This window comes from Enhydra lutris, unplaced genomic scaffold (assembly GCF_002288905.1).
Source record: "Enhydra lutris kenyoni isolate GAN:26980312 unplaced genomic scaffold, ASM228890v2 scaffoldscaffold20, whole genome shotgun sequence".
Classification (NCBI taxonomy): domain Eukaryota; kingdom Metazoa; phylum Chordata; class Mammalia; order Carnivora; family Mustelidae; genus Enhydra; species Enhydra lutris.
This window is the reverse complement of record NW_019154104.1, coordinates 12,285,710-12,303,638: the sequence shown is the minus strand read 5'-3', so window position 1 is coordinate 12,303,638 and position 17,929 is coordinate 12,285,710.

Sequence of the window (17,929 nt, the reverse complement as noted above, 5' to 3'; positions counted from 1 at the left end):
TTATTTCTCCTCTTTGATTTGTGAATTTGAGTCCCCCCCCCTTTTTTTTTTCTGATGAGTCTAGCTAAAGAGTTATCAATTTTGTTGATCTCAAAAAAAATCAGCTTCTGGTTTAATTGATCTTTTTTGTTTGCTAGTTTCTATATCATTTATTTCTCCTCTGATCGTTATTATTTCCTTCCTTCTGCTGGTTTGGGGATTTTGTTTGTTCTCTTTCTAGCTCCTTTAGGTGTAAAGTTTGGTTGTTTGAGATTTTTCTTGCTTTTTGAGTAGGCCTGTATTGCTATAAACTTCCTTTTTATAACTGCTTTTCCTGCATTCCAGAAATTTTGGGCTATTGTGTTTTCATTTGCCTTTCTCTTCATGTACTTTTTGAATTCTTGGTTGACCCATTCATTGTTTGGTAGCATGTTATTTAACCTCTATGTGTTTGTGCTTTGTCCAGATTTTTTCTTGTGGTTGATTCCTTATTTCATAGTGTTGTGGTCAAATTAGATGTATGATATGACCTAGATGTTTTTGATTTTGTTAAGAGTTGTTTGTGGCCTAATGTGTGATCTGTTCTGGAGAATATTGCATGTGGACTTGAACAGAATGTGTATCCTGCTCTTTTAGGGTGGAATGTTCTTAATGTACCTGTTAAATCCATTTGATTCAGTGTGTTATTCAAAGCTACTATTTCCTTGTTGATTTTCTGTTTGGATGATCTGTCCATTGATGTGAGTGGGATGTTAAATCCCCTACTATAATTATATAACTATAAATTAATTTATGTTTGTTATTAACTGTTTTATGTATCTGGTCGTACCTATGTTGGGTACAAGAGTATTTACAATTGTTACATCTTCTTGTTGTATTGTCCCTTTTATTATTATACAGTATCCTTCCTTGTCTCTTGTTATAGGCTTTGTTTTAAATACTTTTTTGTCTGATAAAAGTACTGCTACTTCAGCTTTCTTTTGACATTCATTTGCTTGTTAAATTTTTCTCTATCCCATCACTTTCAGTCTGCAGGTCTGAAATGAGTCCCTTGTAAGCAGGATATGGATGGGTTTGTTTTTTTTTTAATCTGTTCCATCACCCTATTTCTTTGATTAGACTGTGTAGTCCATTTACATTCAAAGTAATTGTTGATCTGTATTGCCATTTTCTTATTTTGTGGTGGCTATTTTTGTAATTTTCCTCTGATACTTTCTTGCTGTCTTTCATGGTTTACCGACTTTCTTTGGTGATAGACTTGGATTCATTTCTCTATACTTTGCAGATCTATTAGTGGTTTTTGATTTGTGGCTACCATAAAAGTTATACATACATCTTCTGCATATAGCCATCTATGTTAAGTAGATGGTTATTTAAGTTTGAACCCATTCTTTGCTCCTCTCCCCCCATGTTTTTGGTATATGGTATCATATTTTAAATCGTGTGTGTGTGTGTGTGTGTGTGTGTGTGTGTGTGTGTGAATACCTTGACTGATTTTTATGGATACACTTATATTTACTGCTTTTATTTTTCTTACATTCATATTGTCAGTTTTGTTCTCTCCTTTCCACTCAAAGTCCCATTAATATTCCTGTAGGTCTGGTTTAGTGGTCATAAACTCCTTTAGTTTTTATGTCTGAGAAACTCTTTACTGCTCCTCTCTTCTGAATGATAGCCTTGTTGGATAGAATACTCTTCGCTGCATATTTTTTGCTTTTAGCACTTTGAATATATTATGCCACTCTCCTCTGACTGCAAAGTTTCTGCTGAAAAATCAGCTGATAGCCCTAGGGGTTTCCCTTTATATGTAGCACTTCTTCTTGCTGCTTTTAAAATTGTCTTTATCAGCACCTTTTTTTTTTTTTTTGCCATTTTTTATTATTAACTGTCTTGGTGTGGACCTCTTTGGGTTGATTTTGTCTGGCAGTCCATGTGCTTCCTTGATCTGCATATTTTTCCTTCCCCATATTAAGGAAGTTTTCAGCTAATTTTTCAAATAAATTCTGCCCCTACTTTTTTTCTGTTCTTCTTTTGGGGTCTTTATAATATGAATGTTGTTAAGCTTGATAGTGTCATGGAGTTCCCTATCTTTATTCTCATTTTGCATAATTTTTTTCTCAACTACTCAGCCTGATTACTTTAGATCATTCTGTCTTCCAGGTTGCTAATTTGTTCCTCTGCTTCCTCTAGCTTGCTATTTATTCCATCTAGTGTATTTTTTTTAAGATTTTATTTATTTATTTGTCAGAGAGAGAGAGGGAGAGTGAGCACAAGCAGGCAGAGTGGCAGGCAGAGGCAGAGAGAGAAGCAGGCTCCCTGCCAAGCAAGCCTGAAGTGGGACTTGATTCCAGGACCCTAGGATCATGACCTGAGCCAAAGGCTGTGGCTTCACCGACTGAGCCACCCAGGTGTCCCATCTAGTGTATTTTTAATTTCATTTATTATATTCTTCATCTCTGATTGGTTCTTTTTTTTTAAATCTCTTTAAGCATCTCACTGATGTCCTCCACTTTTTTCTAAAGTCCAATAAGCATCTTATAATCATTACTTTAAATTCTCTAAAAGGCATATTACTTATATCATTTCACTTAGTTCTCTTGGTGTGGTTTTGTCCCATTCTTCCATTTGGAACATATACCTCTGTTTCCTTATTTCGTTGAAGTCTGTCTTTCTGTGTGTTAGAAAAGTCAGTTATATCTCCTGCTTGTAAAGGTAATGGCCTTATAAAGAAGAGGTCTTATAGCACCCTCTAATGCAGTGTGCCCTGCTCCCCAGAGTCTGGCACTTCAAGAGTATCTCCTATGTGTGCTATTTTGTCCTGGCTCCTTTTTCCTTCAGTCCAGTGATCTGCAGAAGCTCTCTTTGTCCATTGTGAGCAGTGTTTATTCTCCAGCCAGGGTGGGGCACAGAGGTTTAACAAGTTGTGTGCTGGTCTCTTTGCAAAGGGAAACCTGTGTGGCAGGGCCTGGGGTTGCCTGGGTAGGGGCACAGTTTTAACAAGGTGTGCTTTGGGCTTTCACAAGGCCCACTACCACTGGGAGCAAGAGCCTTCAAAATGCTAAATCAGGAGATGTGGTGTTGGCAAGGTCTGCACAGGTTTTCTGAAGGAGGGGACCCAAAGCACCTAATCTGAGGTTAAGCATGACTGGGAAGGGTGGATCCACCAAAATATGGCAGGGTAGATCTTAGTGTTAGCAAATTAGGTAGTGAGCATGACTCTGTGCTGGTTTTGCAGGTGGCCATGTGTTTATGCTGTGGGGCAGGGGAGGAAAATGGTTCCTGCCAGCTCCTTTGTTCCTGGTGGAGTCTCCCCTGGGACGGGATCTGAAACGAGCCAACTACTCTCCCTCCCATATGCTCTACATGCTTTTTAAACTATTGCTTCTATGCTGTATCTCTGCTGGCCCGTTTGTCACATTGTCTCTTTAAGGTTGAGGACTAAGTTTCGTATCTTTCTCAGAGCAAATTCCACTGATTTTTAAAATTCTAGGCTTTAAGTCTCTCTGGTTGTAAGAACTCATGAAATTAAGCCCCTCTTGCTTTCAACCCCAAACGTTACCAGAATTTGTCTTCCTCACACAGTTTCCTTAGAATGATCGTCTGTTTCTTGCCCTTCTCCGTGACCCTGGCTCCCTTCCACCTGTGTACACCACAATCCATTTTACTTCCCACCACATCTCTGCCCTCCCTACCCTCTTCAATGTGACCTCTTCTGTACCTTTAGTTGTAGAATGTGTTCTGCTGCCAGTCTTCAGATTGTTTCCTGGGTTTTTTACACTAATGTGTTATCTAGTTGTATCTGTGGGATGAGGTGAACTCAAGGTCCTCTTACTCTGTCATCTGCCCAGTCTTAAATTTCAGCAGTTTCTTAGCCAACCAAGTATGCATCACAGTAATCCTTGGCAGTGTAAGCTAAGGAAAGCATTATTTAACTGTTTTAATGTTCATTGTATTAGATTTTTTTATTTTTGTCAAAGCTATACTATTAAGTTTTGAATATTGATCTCTACACTAAATGATCATTTGAACTTCTTTTCAGATTATTTTTGTCCCTTTTGACTGAACATGAACTGAACTGATCAGTTGTTTTCTTTTATATGCAGATTAACTGTTAAACAACTTTCCCATTAAAAAGTCATAATACAAGTTTCCTTCCAAAATCTTTTACCACACAGTAAGCACTTTCTAAGCTACTGGAAAAAAAAATGGAATAGGCAAATTTAAGAGAGAAGATAATTAGGAAGATATAAAAAGTAATGCTTGATGTTTTCATAGTAATATCTAATTTATTAGCTTTTAAATTATGTAAGCAAACAGTTGTAGCCACCAATACCTGAGAGGTTGGTGCCTCTACTGGGAGCCACAGCTATCATTTCCATCTTAGGGATTAACCTTCATCAAACCTTAGTAGTACTTTTTAGGAGTTTCTAACTTGTTAGGAGTTTTTATCTCACTAAAAATAGCTCCTTCTATTCTTCCTCTAACTACTAGTATCTTACTCCGTTTCATGCCTTATGGCCTTACCACCTTTGAAGATCCATTATAAACAAACCATTGAATTTCAGATATACTGTCCACTTAGCATATCATGGGAACACCATGTATCCTGACTTTTGATTCAGAAAACATGGCTGTTCCATCTGTGGAATCCAATCAGTATAGATGAAGGTGAAGTTTGTTCATATTGTGTTATGAAAAGGTTGAGTTTTTTAAGGCAGGAGAGATGAAGGTAGTAGATGAAAATTATTCCTGGCTTCTACCATTGGAACCTAAGTTGTATTTTCCCCTCAGAAATTATAATAGAAATGTTAAGTTACATAAGAGCATGGAGCTTACTTAACTCGTTTTAGTTAAATAGGCTTCCCTGGCAAACTAATTTCCCCTATGCCATTATTTCTAGGGGCAAATGTGTTCAAATTTCAAGTGATAAGTTAGAAAACACCTCTGGGAAAATAGACCAGTCATAAGCTGTAGACTTCTTATAAAAATTCTTCAACACTTCCTATGCATCCTTCTTGTGTTGACAATATATACACTGATGTCAGGTATATACTCTAAAGGTAGATAGAAGATAGAAGATAGAAGGCCAAAGAATATATTCTTTAGTTAAATATTACCAAAGACTAGTTTAATAATCATGCCACATGTATATATGAATAAAGATTTTAGCTCTGTCCTCAGCTCATTTTGAGAAAGACAAACTCATGTTAATAGATGACTATACAAGGAACGTACCTCATTCAAATACCATTTGCTATGAGAACATATTGGAAAGGGAGGTTAGTTCTGCATTGTGTGGTAGAAGAAAGCTCCATAGAGGAATAGTCATTTAAGCCAGGTGGCAAACATGGAAATGCCAGTCTATTGGAAGGAAGAAGGGGACTGGATATCTTGAGCGTGAGCAAATTCAACAGATGAGTCTTCTGTTTGAAATGCTTAGTGTGATTCAGTTTCTACTGTTCATCTCCCATAACCCTTTACTGCAGTCCAAAACTGCTGTGCCTTTCTCTTTAATCCTTTAATTCTCTCCAGTTCCTCTACATGTTTCACATAGTCAGAGATGATCACACTGTCATAAATGCTTGATGTCTCTAATTTTCTGAAGATAGCATGAGCATAAAAGGCATGAGGATTGATTTTGTTCTCCTCCTCCCTACCAAAGCCTCCCGGGAATATCCTCAGATGGGAACAGCAGAGGTTATCCTCACTGACTCTCTTTCAACCCTTTGTTCATTCCATCCATTCTGAATTTTTCTCTGGTAGCAGCATGCACCATGTTTTCTCTCCCCCCAAGGTTTTTCATAGCCTGTCTTGTGCCTTGGGCATTTTCCATAATCACTTGGCTTAGCTAATTTCTGGCTTATGATTCAGAATGCAGTTTTGGTGTTCTTTCATTTTGGGTAGCCTTCCCTGTATTTCCAAACATACCAGACCATTGTGCATGTGGTATTTCTCTGCATCCATTAAGCCTGATATTTCTTTTATCAAATAACTCTATATTGTAATTGCTTTTTTAATCATCTCTACTTACCAATAGACTGCAAATTCCATGAAACTAAAGATGGTTTGTCTTATTTATTAAGTTCCTTATTTCTACTACCTTAATGCCTATGTGAAATAGCTACTTACAGAATATTAGTTGAATAAGTTAATGGACATTGAGTGAAATACTACTACCAAGACTATCTTTAAATTATTCACCATTTTTTATTCCCAGATACTTTAAATATATTATTTTAATTTTGTTGTCAATATAACCATTTGTAAAAGAGACTATTGGTTTTATTTTTAGATAAAGAAACTGAGACGAGAGAGAACTTGCCAGAGATTTCACTGTTTAAAATGGAGCCACTTTGGGGCTTCTCTAAAGCTTCTTTTTCCCCAGTGTGTTTCTCTTTGTACATTTGTTTAGCCCATCATTGCATTGCTGTACTCTCCATAAGAGCTCTTTGTAAAATCCATCTTTTTTTTAGAAGTAGGGAAGTACATTTGCCAAGAGTCAATAAACAGACATTTCAAGTGGTTCAAATTTGAAAGGTAGACTTCAGAAGCTTTGAGAAACATTTAACCTTGACATTCTCCCATCCTAATTGACAAGCCTGGTATTGGTTACTTGCTGAGATAAGAGGGATTTTCAGTGTATAATATGCAGGTCATTGGTTTTAAGTCGGGTCCATTATAATTTATTGAAGTCCTGACAGTTCTAGGCGATATAAAGAAGAAAGATTGGCTTTATTAGGTGATTTCCTCGTCTTCAGTAGTGCTACTTTAATAGATAATAATGGTTAACAACTTGATGACATTTCCATGATTTTATTTTAGCATTTCGAAGGTGATGAATTCTAGGACTCACTAATGTTGGAATGAGCTCATCACTCAGAATAGTGAGTCTGGGAGTCGCAAAAAGTCCATTTTTCCTAAACTTTAGCCCTGTGGCTTTAGCTCTGTGCCTCTCCAAGTACAACCTGACATTTGTGTCTGATTGGTTAAGAACTCTTAGAAGCAATTAAGAGTACACTTGGATACCCATCCAAATGTTCCAACTTAATAGATTTCCACAGAAACAGAAAGCCCTAAGTGGTTTGCCAATTTTGGAAAGAAGGCTTTTGATACCAGCTCATATTTAGAGTCTGTCTGACATGTAAGCAGCTTAGTGACCCCCTTTTTAGTTAATTTCAGGGGAACCTACAAGTATGCTATTTTCCCCTCTAAAGCTTTTCTAAGTTTATCCCCAAATCTCATAATTGAAACATGGGAAAAACTTTTCCTGTCATGATTAAATATGAGACTGCAAATAACCATAAAAATAATAATACTTTGGCTTACATTGTGATTAGACATATATAATTATAGATCTTCCCCTATGGTCTTTGATAGGATAAGAGCAAAGGAACATTAGATCCCTGGCCAGCTGAAAGCGGTAATATTAAGGATAGAATGGCCCTTGAGTTGATTATTAACTTGGAATAAAATAGATGATACTTAGAGAAATATGTGTTAAGATAGTATGCTATGCATAATTATTTTGACACACATACTCATGTACATTTACACATGCCCACACACACCCCTTCAAAGTTAAATTTTAACCTTTGATCTAGATTTATGCTTGCTTACATGCTCAGGGACATGGTTTAAAAATCTCTTCAGTCTTTGTTCAATTTTCAGTTTTTCTTATTCTATTTTATTACTTCTAGCAGCAGATTATTTCTATCTACCTATTTGATTACTTCAAGCTATTAATTTTCCCATCTGGGAAAAGAAAACTCTTTTGGCCAAATTTTCTTTTCTACTGACTGACTCAAGACTTTTTGCTCTGCATTACAGCAAACTCCAACTCCTTAAAACCTTTCTTTTGAACTTTTGCTGAAGATTGAAGGCCACAATCTACCTAAACAGTTTTTAATCAGTCATCAGTGATTTCTATTGTGCTATTTCTCATGGTCAGCTTACAATCACTAGCTCACAGTCACTACACATACATACCATAACTGTTTGTTACAGTAGATCACTATCTTTGGTGATCTATTCTAAATATAGATCTACCTTTAAATAATTTCTTTACTCAGTTCTTGGGTCACCATAATCCAATTAGGATTATCTTCTACTTCATTAACTATTTCCTCTAAGTCTCTTTGTTAATTCTTCATCTTCTTAACTTTTAAAATGCTAATTATATTGAGATTTTTTTGGTATAGAAATTTTAAGAATTGTGTAGAACTGAATAACTTTTTACAAGTGTATATACTATATAGCCATTACCAACGGAGATTTTTTTTTTCTACATTGAGAATTTCCCATATGCTACTGAAGTAACACTTTACTAATTTCTCTAACTATAGTTTCGCTTATTTTTGACCTTCATATAAATGGAGCATAGGGTATGTAATCTTTCGTATCTGACTTCTTTCGCTCAACATGATGCATGTAACAATAGATCATTCCGTCTGTTAGAATCCCATTATGTAATATCTTTTCTTTGTACATGGATGTTTGAGTCATTTTCTCCAATTGGCTCAATTGTTTCCTGCGTTTGGTGCAACTGTGAGCATTCTGAAGTCTTTGTATGAACGTATATTTTTATTTCTATTGGGTAAATATGTTGGGGTGTGTTTTCTGGATTATTGGGTAGCTGTATGTTTAACTTTATAAGAAGTTGATGGTTTTCCAAAGAGGATATGCCGTTTAAACTCCCATAAGCAAATGTGAGAGATACTGTTTCTTAAAGTCTGTCATTAATGTAGCTACACCAACTTCCTTTTACCTTCTTTTCTTTTAAAACTCTGTGTTCTTACATTTTACGTTTCTTTCTTGTAGACATTTTATTTTTATCCTTTTATTTTATCCATTTTATTTTATCCTTTATTCAGTGTGATAATCTTTTAATTGGAATACTTAGTCTATATTTAATGTAATGACTAATTTGGTTACACTTTTAAGTCTATCAACTTGGTCTTTATTTATGTATCCCATCTGTTTGTTCCTTTCTCTTTTTCTGTATATGTTTAAATTATTTCTTAGTATTCCATTTTATCTTTTTCCATGACCTTTGGCTGTATGTCTTTGTATTTTTGTTTTTGTGGTTCTTCTAGGGCTATAATATGCATTCTTAACTCATCATGGTGTACTTTGAATTAATACAATAAAACTTTACAATAAAAGAGACTTCGACGAGCATCATTCCATTTAACCCTACTTTGTCCCTTTCTCTACTGTTGTTCTATATTTTACTTTTATCTACTTTCCAGTTTCTTTGCTTCTAGGTGTTGGAGGGGCCCAGGGATAAATTCTTGGGTCTTTTCACTTCTTCTTCTTCTTTTTTTTTCTTTTTTAAAAAAATTTCTTTTCAATATTCCATAATTCATTGTTTATGCACCACAGGGTCTTTTTACTTCTTAATCTGTATTCATTTACTTAGTGGTTTCATGCAGCCTCATGGCTTTAAATATTCTGATAAGTCCTAAATCATTATGTAGCTCTGACCTCTCCCATGAATTCCAAAGTTAAGTATTAGACTGACTACTTGACATATTCATTTTGGTTTCTAATAAGAATCCAAAAATTTCCTCCTAACAGGGCCATTCTCACAGTATTCCTTATTTCATCGAATTGCAGTTTCTCATTTCGTTCTTATAGTTTCTCAGAACCAAACCCTGTTTTTTGACTTTTTCTCTCCTATCCAAATCTGCTCTTTCAATAAATATAGTCATTTCAACTATCCATGTGTATTCAGAATCTGACCACTTTCCGTCACTTCCGCCACTACCCTTCTGACCCAGGTCACCACCATATCCAGTTGCATTGGCCTCCTAAGTGACTGTCTTCTTTATGACCTTACTCTCCTTCAGTTTAGCAGTCATAGAGGGGTGTGTGTGTGTGTGTGTGTGTGTGTGTTAATTTAAGTTGGATCAAAGCCTTCTAATAGAGTCTTATCTCACTCAAAGTAAAATACCAGAGTCCGCACTGTGCTCAGTAAGGCCCTACATGATCTGACTCTTGTTACCTTTCTGTTCTTTTTTTTTTTTTAAAGATTTTGTTTATTTATTTGACAGAGAGAGACCGGGAGAGAAGGAACACAAGCACAGGGAGTGGGAGAGGGAGAAGCAGGCTTCCCACAGAGCAGGAAGCCAGTTGCGGGCCTCGATCCCAGGACCCTGGGATCATGACCTGAGCCAAAGGCAGATGCTTAACAACGGAGCCACCCAGGCACCCTACCTCTCTGTTTTTATCTCCAGTTGCTTTCCTGCTTTATTCAATCTCCTGCTGTACTAGTTTTATTTCTCAGGACTTGTACACTTGTTCTTCTCCATGCCTGAAGTGCTTTTCCCAAATATCAGATATATAATTTACATCCTCACCTTCCTCAGCTCTTTCAGTGTTTGTGAAGACCTTCTCTGATGCTTCTCCCAGATACTTCCAACCACTTATATTTTACACTATTTTATTTTGAAGTACTTATTACTATATGACTTATTTTGATGTTTTATTTGTATTGCTAATTGTTTATATCTTCCAAGAAGATGAAAACTCTATGAGGGCAGGGATGTTTGTCTGTTTTGTTCACTATAGTAGGAGACCAACACATCTTTTTTGGATGCATGAATTAATTAAAAGAATCAGTCCTCAATTTACATATGAGCAAACTCAGACCTTTGAAAGTAATATAGTTTTCCAAAGGTCAGATCTGTAAATGGTAGAATGGGGTTGAGCTGTATAACTAGATGAAGGTTAGAGGTTAATTAAGGACATTTGTAACAGTGTTAACTCCAAGAAAATTGGACAATGGGTTGTTCATGAAAGATTATAAACAACTTTGTCTCATGAAGGATAGAGAAGGACAGAATACTGTCTAGAGAGCTTAGGTTAAGACATGAGAGAAAATGTTAAGAAATGGGGCAAAGTGGTCCTGGCCATGAAGAAGAACAAAAGTTTTGAATTCTTTTTTGAATATATTAAGATGCAACTTTTTTGAACCTGTTTAATAGTTTCATATTTTGAGTGAAGATAGAGAATTATTGAAGGAGGGACATAGAGAGTTTAGCTATCTGTTGCATGATTATGCCTTAAATTAAAAATACAGTAGTCCTATGTCCGTATTGTAATCACCTTGATTAAAGGGAAACTCTCAAAATGCTCATTTTTGCCATGTCTGTCAATGTACTTTTCAAGACCTAGCTTTGGACTAAAATCCTGTGCTAAAATCATCTTGCTGAACCCCTAGTGCCTCAGGGTGTGGCCTGACTACCAATACCATGAGTCTTCCCAACTTTAGCCACTGTCACTACAACTAAGCTTGAGTCTCAGGTAGCTGGCTGCTTTTATAGAGATAGATGCACACGGTGGGTGAGTAGAAGCAAAAGCCACTTCTTGCCTTTTGTAAAATGACATCCATGTCCAAACTTTAAGTTTTGGAGGACCCTCTTACAATCCCTGTCTTCAGGTATGGAGTATAATTTGTTGATTTTGTTGGGAAATGGGGTTTCCATTGGGGCTGCTTAGATCTGCCCTACCATTATCCTGGGTATAGTATATAGAGTCCCAGATACTCCCCAACCTTGGGCCAACCATAGAACTTTTTATTTGTTTCCTCCAAATTTTGTCCCAGAGGTAGAAAGGAACTGGGAAGTCCCTCTCCCTTTTTCTCAAATCTCCATCACCTTTTAGTTATTATTAACCCTTCAACTATACCAAATGTTCCAGGATCTCCACACTTTCCTTGACACTTTTGAATTCCTCAGCCCAAGTTTTCCATTTAAGTCTGTCCACCCAAAGCTGAAGTATTCAGATACGTAGAAAATATTGAGCTATACCTAAGTATTTTTTTAACCTGGATTTTCAGCATCATCTGGATACTTAGTTATTCCCAACATCCCCATCCCTTCATGCCTGATTCTGTTCTTGGATTTGATCTAAAAGTTCGTTGAGAAGTATTGACGATACTAGCTAGGTATACTGCTAGGCAGTTAAAATAAAAAGCAAAACTCCCTAATTGCCATTCCCCTTCTTAATGAGATAGTCTCCTTTTACCAATTAACCTCTATAAAAGATTTTTATTTATTTATTTGACAGATAGAGATCACAAGTAGGCAGAGAGATGGGCAGAGAGAGGGGGGAAGCAGGCTCCCCGCTGAGCAGAGAGCCCGATGTGAGACTCGATCCCAGGACCCTGAGATCATGACCTGAGCCGAAGGCAGAGGCTTAATTTAACTGAGCTACCCAGGCATCCCACCAATTAATCTTTAAATATTGTTTTATAGGTTACTAAGAATTTTCACATACGTAATTTCCCTTTTTCCCATGAAACAACTAGGTGAAGTAGATAAGGCAAAGATTATCCAATTATCCCCATTCTAAAGATGAAGAACCTGAATCTCAAGGTGGTAAAGGAACTTTGCCAAATGTTACTCAGCTAATAAGTGCAAGAGCTGAGACAAGAACCAGATTTTTCAAACCTTTACAGGATATACGTTTTCTTTTTTTTTCTTTTTTTTAATATATATATATATATATTTAAGATTATTTATTTATTTATTTGACAGACAGAGACCACAAGCAGGCAGAGAGGCAGGCAGAGAGAGAGAGGGGGAAGCAGGCTCCCGGCTCAGCAGAGAGCCCGATGCGGGGCTGGATCCCAGGACCCTGGGATCATGACCTGAGCCGAAGGCAGAGGCTTTAACCCACTGAGCCACCCAAGCGCCCCAGGATATACGTTTTCTTATGCGACTCTGTCTCAGCCTTGGATAGTGTGGAAAGGAAATAATTAAAGGTCTCTGTCAAACTAGTAGTGTTGGGTTGTAGGGTTAAATTTGATAATTTTTTATTTTCAAATTCTAATTTTAATTTTTTTTTTTTTTTTTTTTCTTTTTTGAGAGGAGGAACAACATCCACAGGAGTTGAATTCAGGGTCTTGGATGACAACACAACACATCTCATTCATTGCTCCCTTCATTATCAGTAGGCTGCCTTGGCTGCCTGTGTTTGTGTTTTGGATAGGGTTTTTATAGCAATGTTTACTCCATCCCATATGTGCAACGTTTTGTGCAAGTCATTTACTTGTGCTTTGGGATTCGGCACTGAACATTGTAGGTTATATACTTTAAATTCCATACAGCCATTCCAGAGAGAAGTTCAGCATGATGAAGACCCTTCCATCCCCAGTAGTTTCATGCCTAGACATAATGTCAGTTGCTGGGAACCTCAATAGGGGCTATTTTGCATTGCTGCTTAACAGGGGAACAATTCATTTTCCAGGCAGGAGACATGTATCCTCTGAAGGTATTCTATTATAATGTTATCTTGAACGAGATAATTTGATCTGATAAATACAAATGCAGAATATTGTCAGTTACTGCATTTCTCTCTTTTAAAAGGGTTTGAATTTTTAAAGGGAATTCCATTTAGGTGAATCGTATCAAATTCCTAATCCTTATAGTAGGATGTGAGCTTTTAACCTTATTGTTATCTTGAATCCTAGAAACTTGTCCCTATTCCTCATTTAAAGGAGTCTTCTAAATCTGATGTGTACCTGTATTTCACTGCCTATATATCAAGTCAATGAATAAATAAAATAAAATGAGTTAAACCGGATATGTGGTATTATTTAGTTATAACTAAAGTAACGGTGAGATCATCTGTAGATTTCACTGTAGCTTTAGTGGTGAGTGCTTATGTTAAGAAGAAAGAAATTTTTACTGTATATTCTCACATCTTGAGTTTCATATGCCACACTGAAAAAGTCTTAGCTTGGACACTGGGATGGGGAGTTACTAATGAAATAGAAATACTGTTTTATTTCTGTACTTACAGTGTTTGCCTAGAAAATGTGTCCGGTGTATTTGTTGAAACAATGTATCCATATTTTCAGTGAATCCATGTTTTCAGTGACTAAAAGTAAATCTATATTAATAACTGTCAAATGATAAGTTATTATTTGAAGGCTATAAGAGGGACTTAGATCATTTTGTTTTGTCCCCTCATTATGTTGATGAAAGAGCTGAGACCCAGAGATATGATTTGTCCAAAGTCCTACAGCCTCTTAAAGACCAAGATAGGATTAGAATTCAAGTACTGAGTCTGGTAGTCTGTGTTACCCTAAATTATTGAGGTAGAAACTCTCAACGCTTAATTAAATAATCAGTAACAAGTTATTAACATATCACTTCTATAGGTTCTTATGGCAGAATATATTACCTGTGTCTGCTACCTTCTCCTTAGAATTTAAAGTCATCTAAGATTATCATGTTATACCAATAAGGAACAAAATCTCCATTTCTGATTAATACTAACCCCCTATTATATACCTTTTATATTTTTAAGGTACATGACATTGGAGAGAACAAAGTTTGGTTCATTGTTCCCATTCTTTTTATTCAATTCCTAAAATTAAGCTTTATTAATTTATTTAATTTTTGTCTCTAGAGGAGTTTGGTTTATTTTTTCTCCCACTGGTAATAAAAATCAACACAGTTAAGGGAATGAAATCTTAAAGAAATAAATTCTAGTGATAAAGATACTATTTTCTTGATGAAAGTGAGAATATAATGTAGTGTGCCATTCTTTGGAGGGTGACTTGGGAGAGGAAGAAGGATGGGCACTGTGAGTCAGAGTTAAAAGCATTAGTGAAGAAAAATGTCCTGCTTCCCCCCTTGTACTAATGGCATAAATGTGTTTGTGATTATAGAGATGGCCATTTCTCAAGAGGATAATAGCTGTGACATGTCTCCAAAATGATTCGCTACCATTCTTATTCACCTGCCAAATTATTCCTCCTAAGTGTTTTAGATACTATAATTTCTTAAAGATAGAAATAGGGAAACTCAGTGTTACCAGCCAGTAAACTATAGCCTTATAATGTTGCAGAAATAGCAATCTTCTTCTTCATATTTTTAAGTAAAATATCCATCCACCCACTTTCATGACACCCAGAGGAGTTTGAAAATGTGACAAGTCATGGAATCAGCTGTTAAAGGAAGACTGGCTTCTGGCTGATGTATAGAGTCAATTTGAGTTCTCACTCAAGAACAGTATGGCCACAACTTTCAGTGCATAAATTAGCCCCGAATGTAGGCGGAAACACTTTCTTTCAAGCTGACAGAGTATCACCCCAAAATATCTCTGATAACTCATGAATACATCTGCTTTTCTGATCCTGTACAAGCAATCGAATGCAACAGAAAGAAGGACCACTTCAGATGCTCACAGTACAAAATGGGGTTAAAATACAGGTTCACCATTTTCTGTGTACGATCTATCACAAGTCATTTAACTTCTTTTGAACTTCAGGTTGTTGCTGGTTTTTTTTTTTCCTCTCATCTCGAAGAAAATTAGTTAATTTATAGTCCAATTGTAAAAATGAAGGGTTAATATTTATAAATGCTGGTTGACATTCAGTGTGAGTTCCTTCTCCTATCTGGTCATGCTGAATATGTTTCTTGCAGAAGCCAGATTCTGGTTTGTTAAGGATTGGTATAAAGGGATTTTTAAGGATTATTTCAAAAATAATACTTGTAACTATTTACCAAGGGTTTGTGCTGTGCAATAAGCAAAATTCCTAAAGTGTATTTATCAGGCAAAAAATCCTATCCTTAGAAGTCCATTTTGTAATAAGAATGTGCAAGTCTGAGAGGATACAGTCTCTGACTCGTTGCCAATTAATAATTAAGAGATGTATTCTGCCTGCTATACAGCAGACACTATGCTTGATGCTGGAATATACGGACGAAGAAACCAGGAAATGTTAGATCCATGATACTCCTGTGGAGAAAAGAGAATAAAGTAGTAAGCAAATTAAAATAAAGCTTATGCGTGTGTGTAGGGGATCATTGGGCTGATGTGGGGAGTGTAGCAAATATAGTGACGTGGAAGAGAAAAGTGGTCAAAGCAGGGGTGGAACCCAGGCATTCCAACCACAGTGCTTATTTCCAAGGGGGAAAGTGAAGGAAGGAAGGAAATGAAGGAAGGAAATAGGTAACGACCCTAGGGCCCACTGAGATGACTCTTCAGGGAGCACCTGCCTCCAGGGAGAGGAGTTTATAGGAGAATATCTAAGCCCTAGGATTTGATGCAAAAATTGAAGGAGAGAGTCAGAGGTAAATAAAAGAGAATAAGGGCCTTGTTAGATCAAGGATCAGAATGGCCCAGAGCTGCCACAGAGGAATCTGGAGGAATCTGAGGTAAGAGGAAAAGAGGGAGGGGGGTCTTCTAAACCTGAATGGTTTGGTTTGAGCTCTAATTGGCTGAGATTCATTTAAAAATGCTCTGAATCTCTGAGTCACCCAGACTTTTCAGTACGGGTGAAATGCCTTTTCTATATTCTATGAAAGATGTGGGTATCATAGTGACATAGTTGTATAGACCTCATTCATTGCTCCTTCAATGCTACTGAATCTCAAACACTCAACTCGCCATCAATGGGGCTCATTTTCGAAGAGTGTGGATTATGACTCTTTCCATGCAAAGCACTTTTCACACAGTATGCGGGAGTTTGCCCGTTGGCTCCACACATTCTCATCTTGGTACCTGCCCTCTCTTCTTGGGCCTTATCACTTCCCTTTTGTCTGGGTCGTTGGTCTTAAAGTCATTTTCCTTTTTTGGGTTTTTGTTTTGTTTTGTTTTGTTTTGTTTTGTTTTGTTTTTTGGTCTCCCTTTCTTTCTCTCTCTGCAGACACTCTGATCAGCCAGCAGATGCTGCTCTCCTGCACAAAGCTAGCAGAGCTGTTTGTCCTGCAGTCTGAGCCATCATCAGTTCCCAGCTAAGCCAGCTGCGGAGGATGGCAAACACACCAATGGGCACTTGAAATTTAATGAGCAAAGTGCTACTAAAAGATTTTTCCCATTCTCCGATATATTTTGATTTCAATGCCCTCTCTTGCTGGGAAATATTTACAGTGAATCACCTCAGTTTATTAGAAGGCAGCCGGAGGGACCCGGGATCCTCAGGCAGGAAGCGAAGAGATGAAATATAAAATGAAACAATGCATGATCAGTCAGAAGAAAAACTCCACATGCCCGGAGTATAAAGTAGTTCCGAACTCAATTTCAGGAGGCAGGGAGACTTGCCTCTCCCAGAGGTGAGCTGTGTAGGAGGTTGGGCAGGTTACTTCATAGTAGGTAACTTCGTTTTTCTGGGAATGAAATGAGATAATGCATGTAAAATTGTTATCATAGGGACAGGTCAATAGGTACTACCCAATTTTAGTTTGCTCATGTTGTCCTTCCTATTATAAAGATTGCTGTCATTGAAGTAACCAAGCAACAAGAAACATGACGGCTTGAAATTATATGATCTTTGAATTATTCATATAGAAATTTTTGACTATGCGTTTAATTTCCTAAATCACCAGAAAAGATCTGTAAAAAGGTCTCTTTACTGTGCTGTCAATTCTCACCCTACCTTTTAATCTCCCTTCCATACTTGGTTTGTTTTTAGCACTATTTAGTGATTTTTAGATTTATAAAGTACAAAGAAATCAAGACCGGCATTCCCACAAGAAACTTCTTGCTAACCTAGCTTAAGCTAAAAGAATGATCTGGGGTCTTCTCTCACTCTGCCAGGCTCAAGCACAGTGCGAAAAGGACCTAAATATACAGCATATTTCAGAAATGCTGGTCCTTGCCTACCTCCAAGATTAAAAATGGCAATGAATATGAGATTTTGCTAGGAAGTATAGTGCTATAAATTTAATAACCTAAGGTTAGGCTAAGTTTCCTTATCAAAAAATAAAATTAATGATTTACCTTTCTCAGGAATAAAGACAAAATGACAAAGATGGTGAATTCATTAGGAAATAACTAAGATTGGGAAAGCAACAGAAATGTAATAAATTTGCAAATAGATGCATTTGTTTGTTTGGTGATGAGTTCCCTAAAATTTGGAGTGGTCTGTTTTTCTCTTAATGCTATTCTATCATTTGTAAATTTTAGTGCTACAGTACAGGCTAAAAGCCCCACA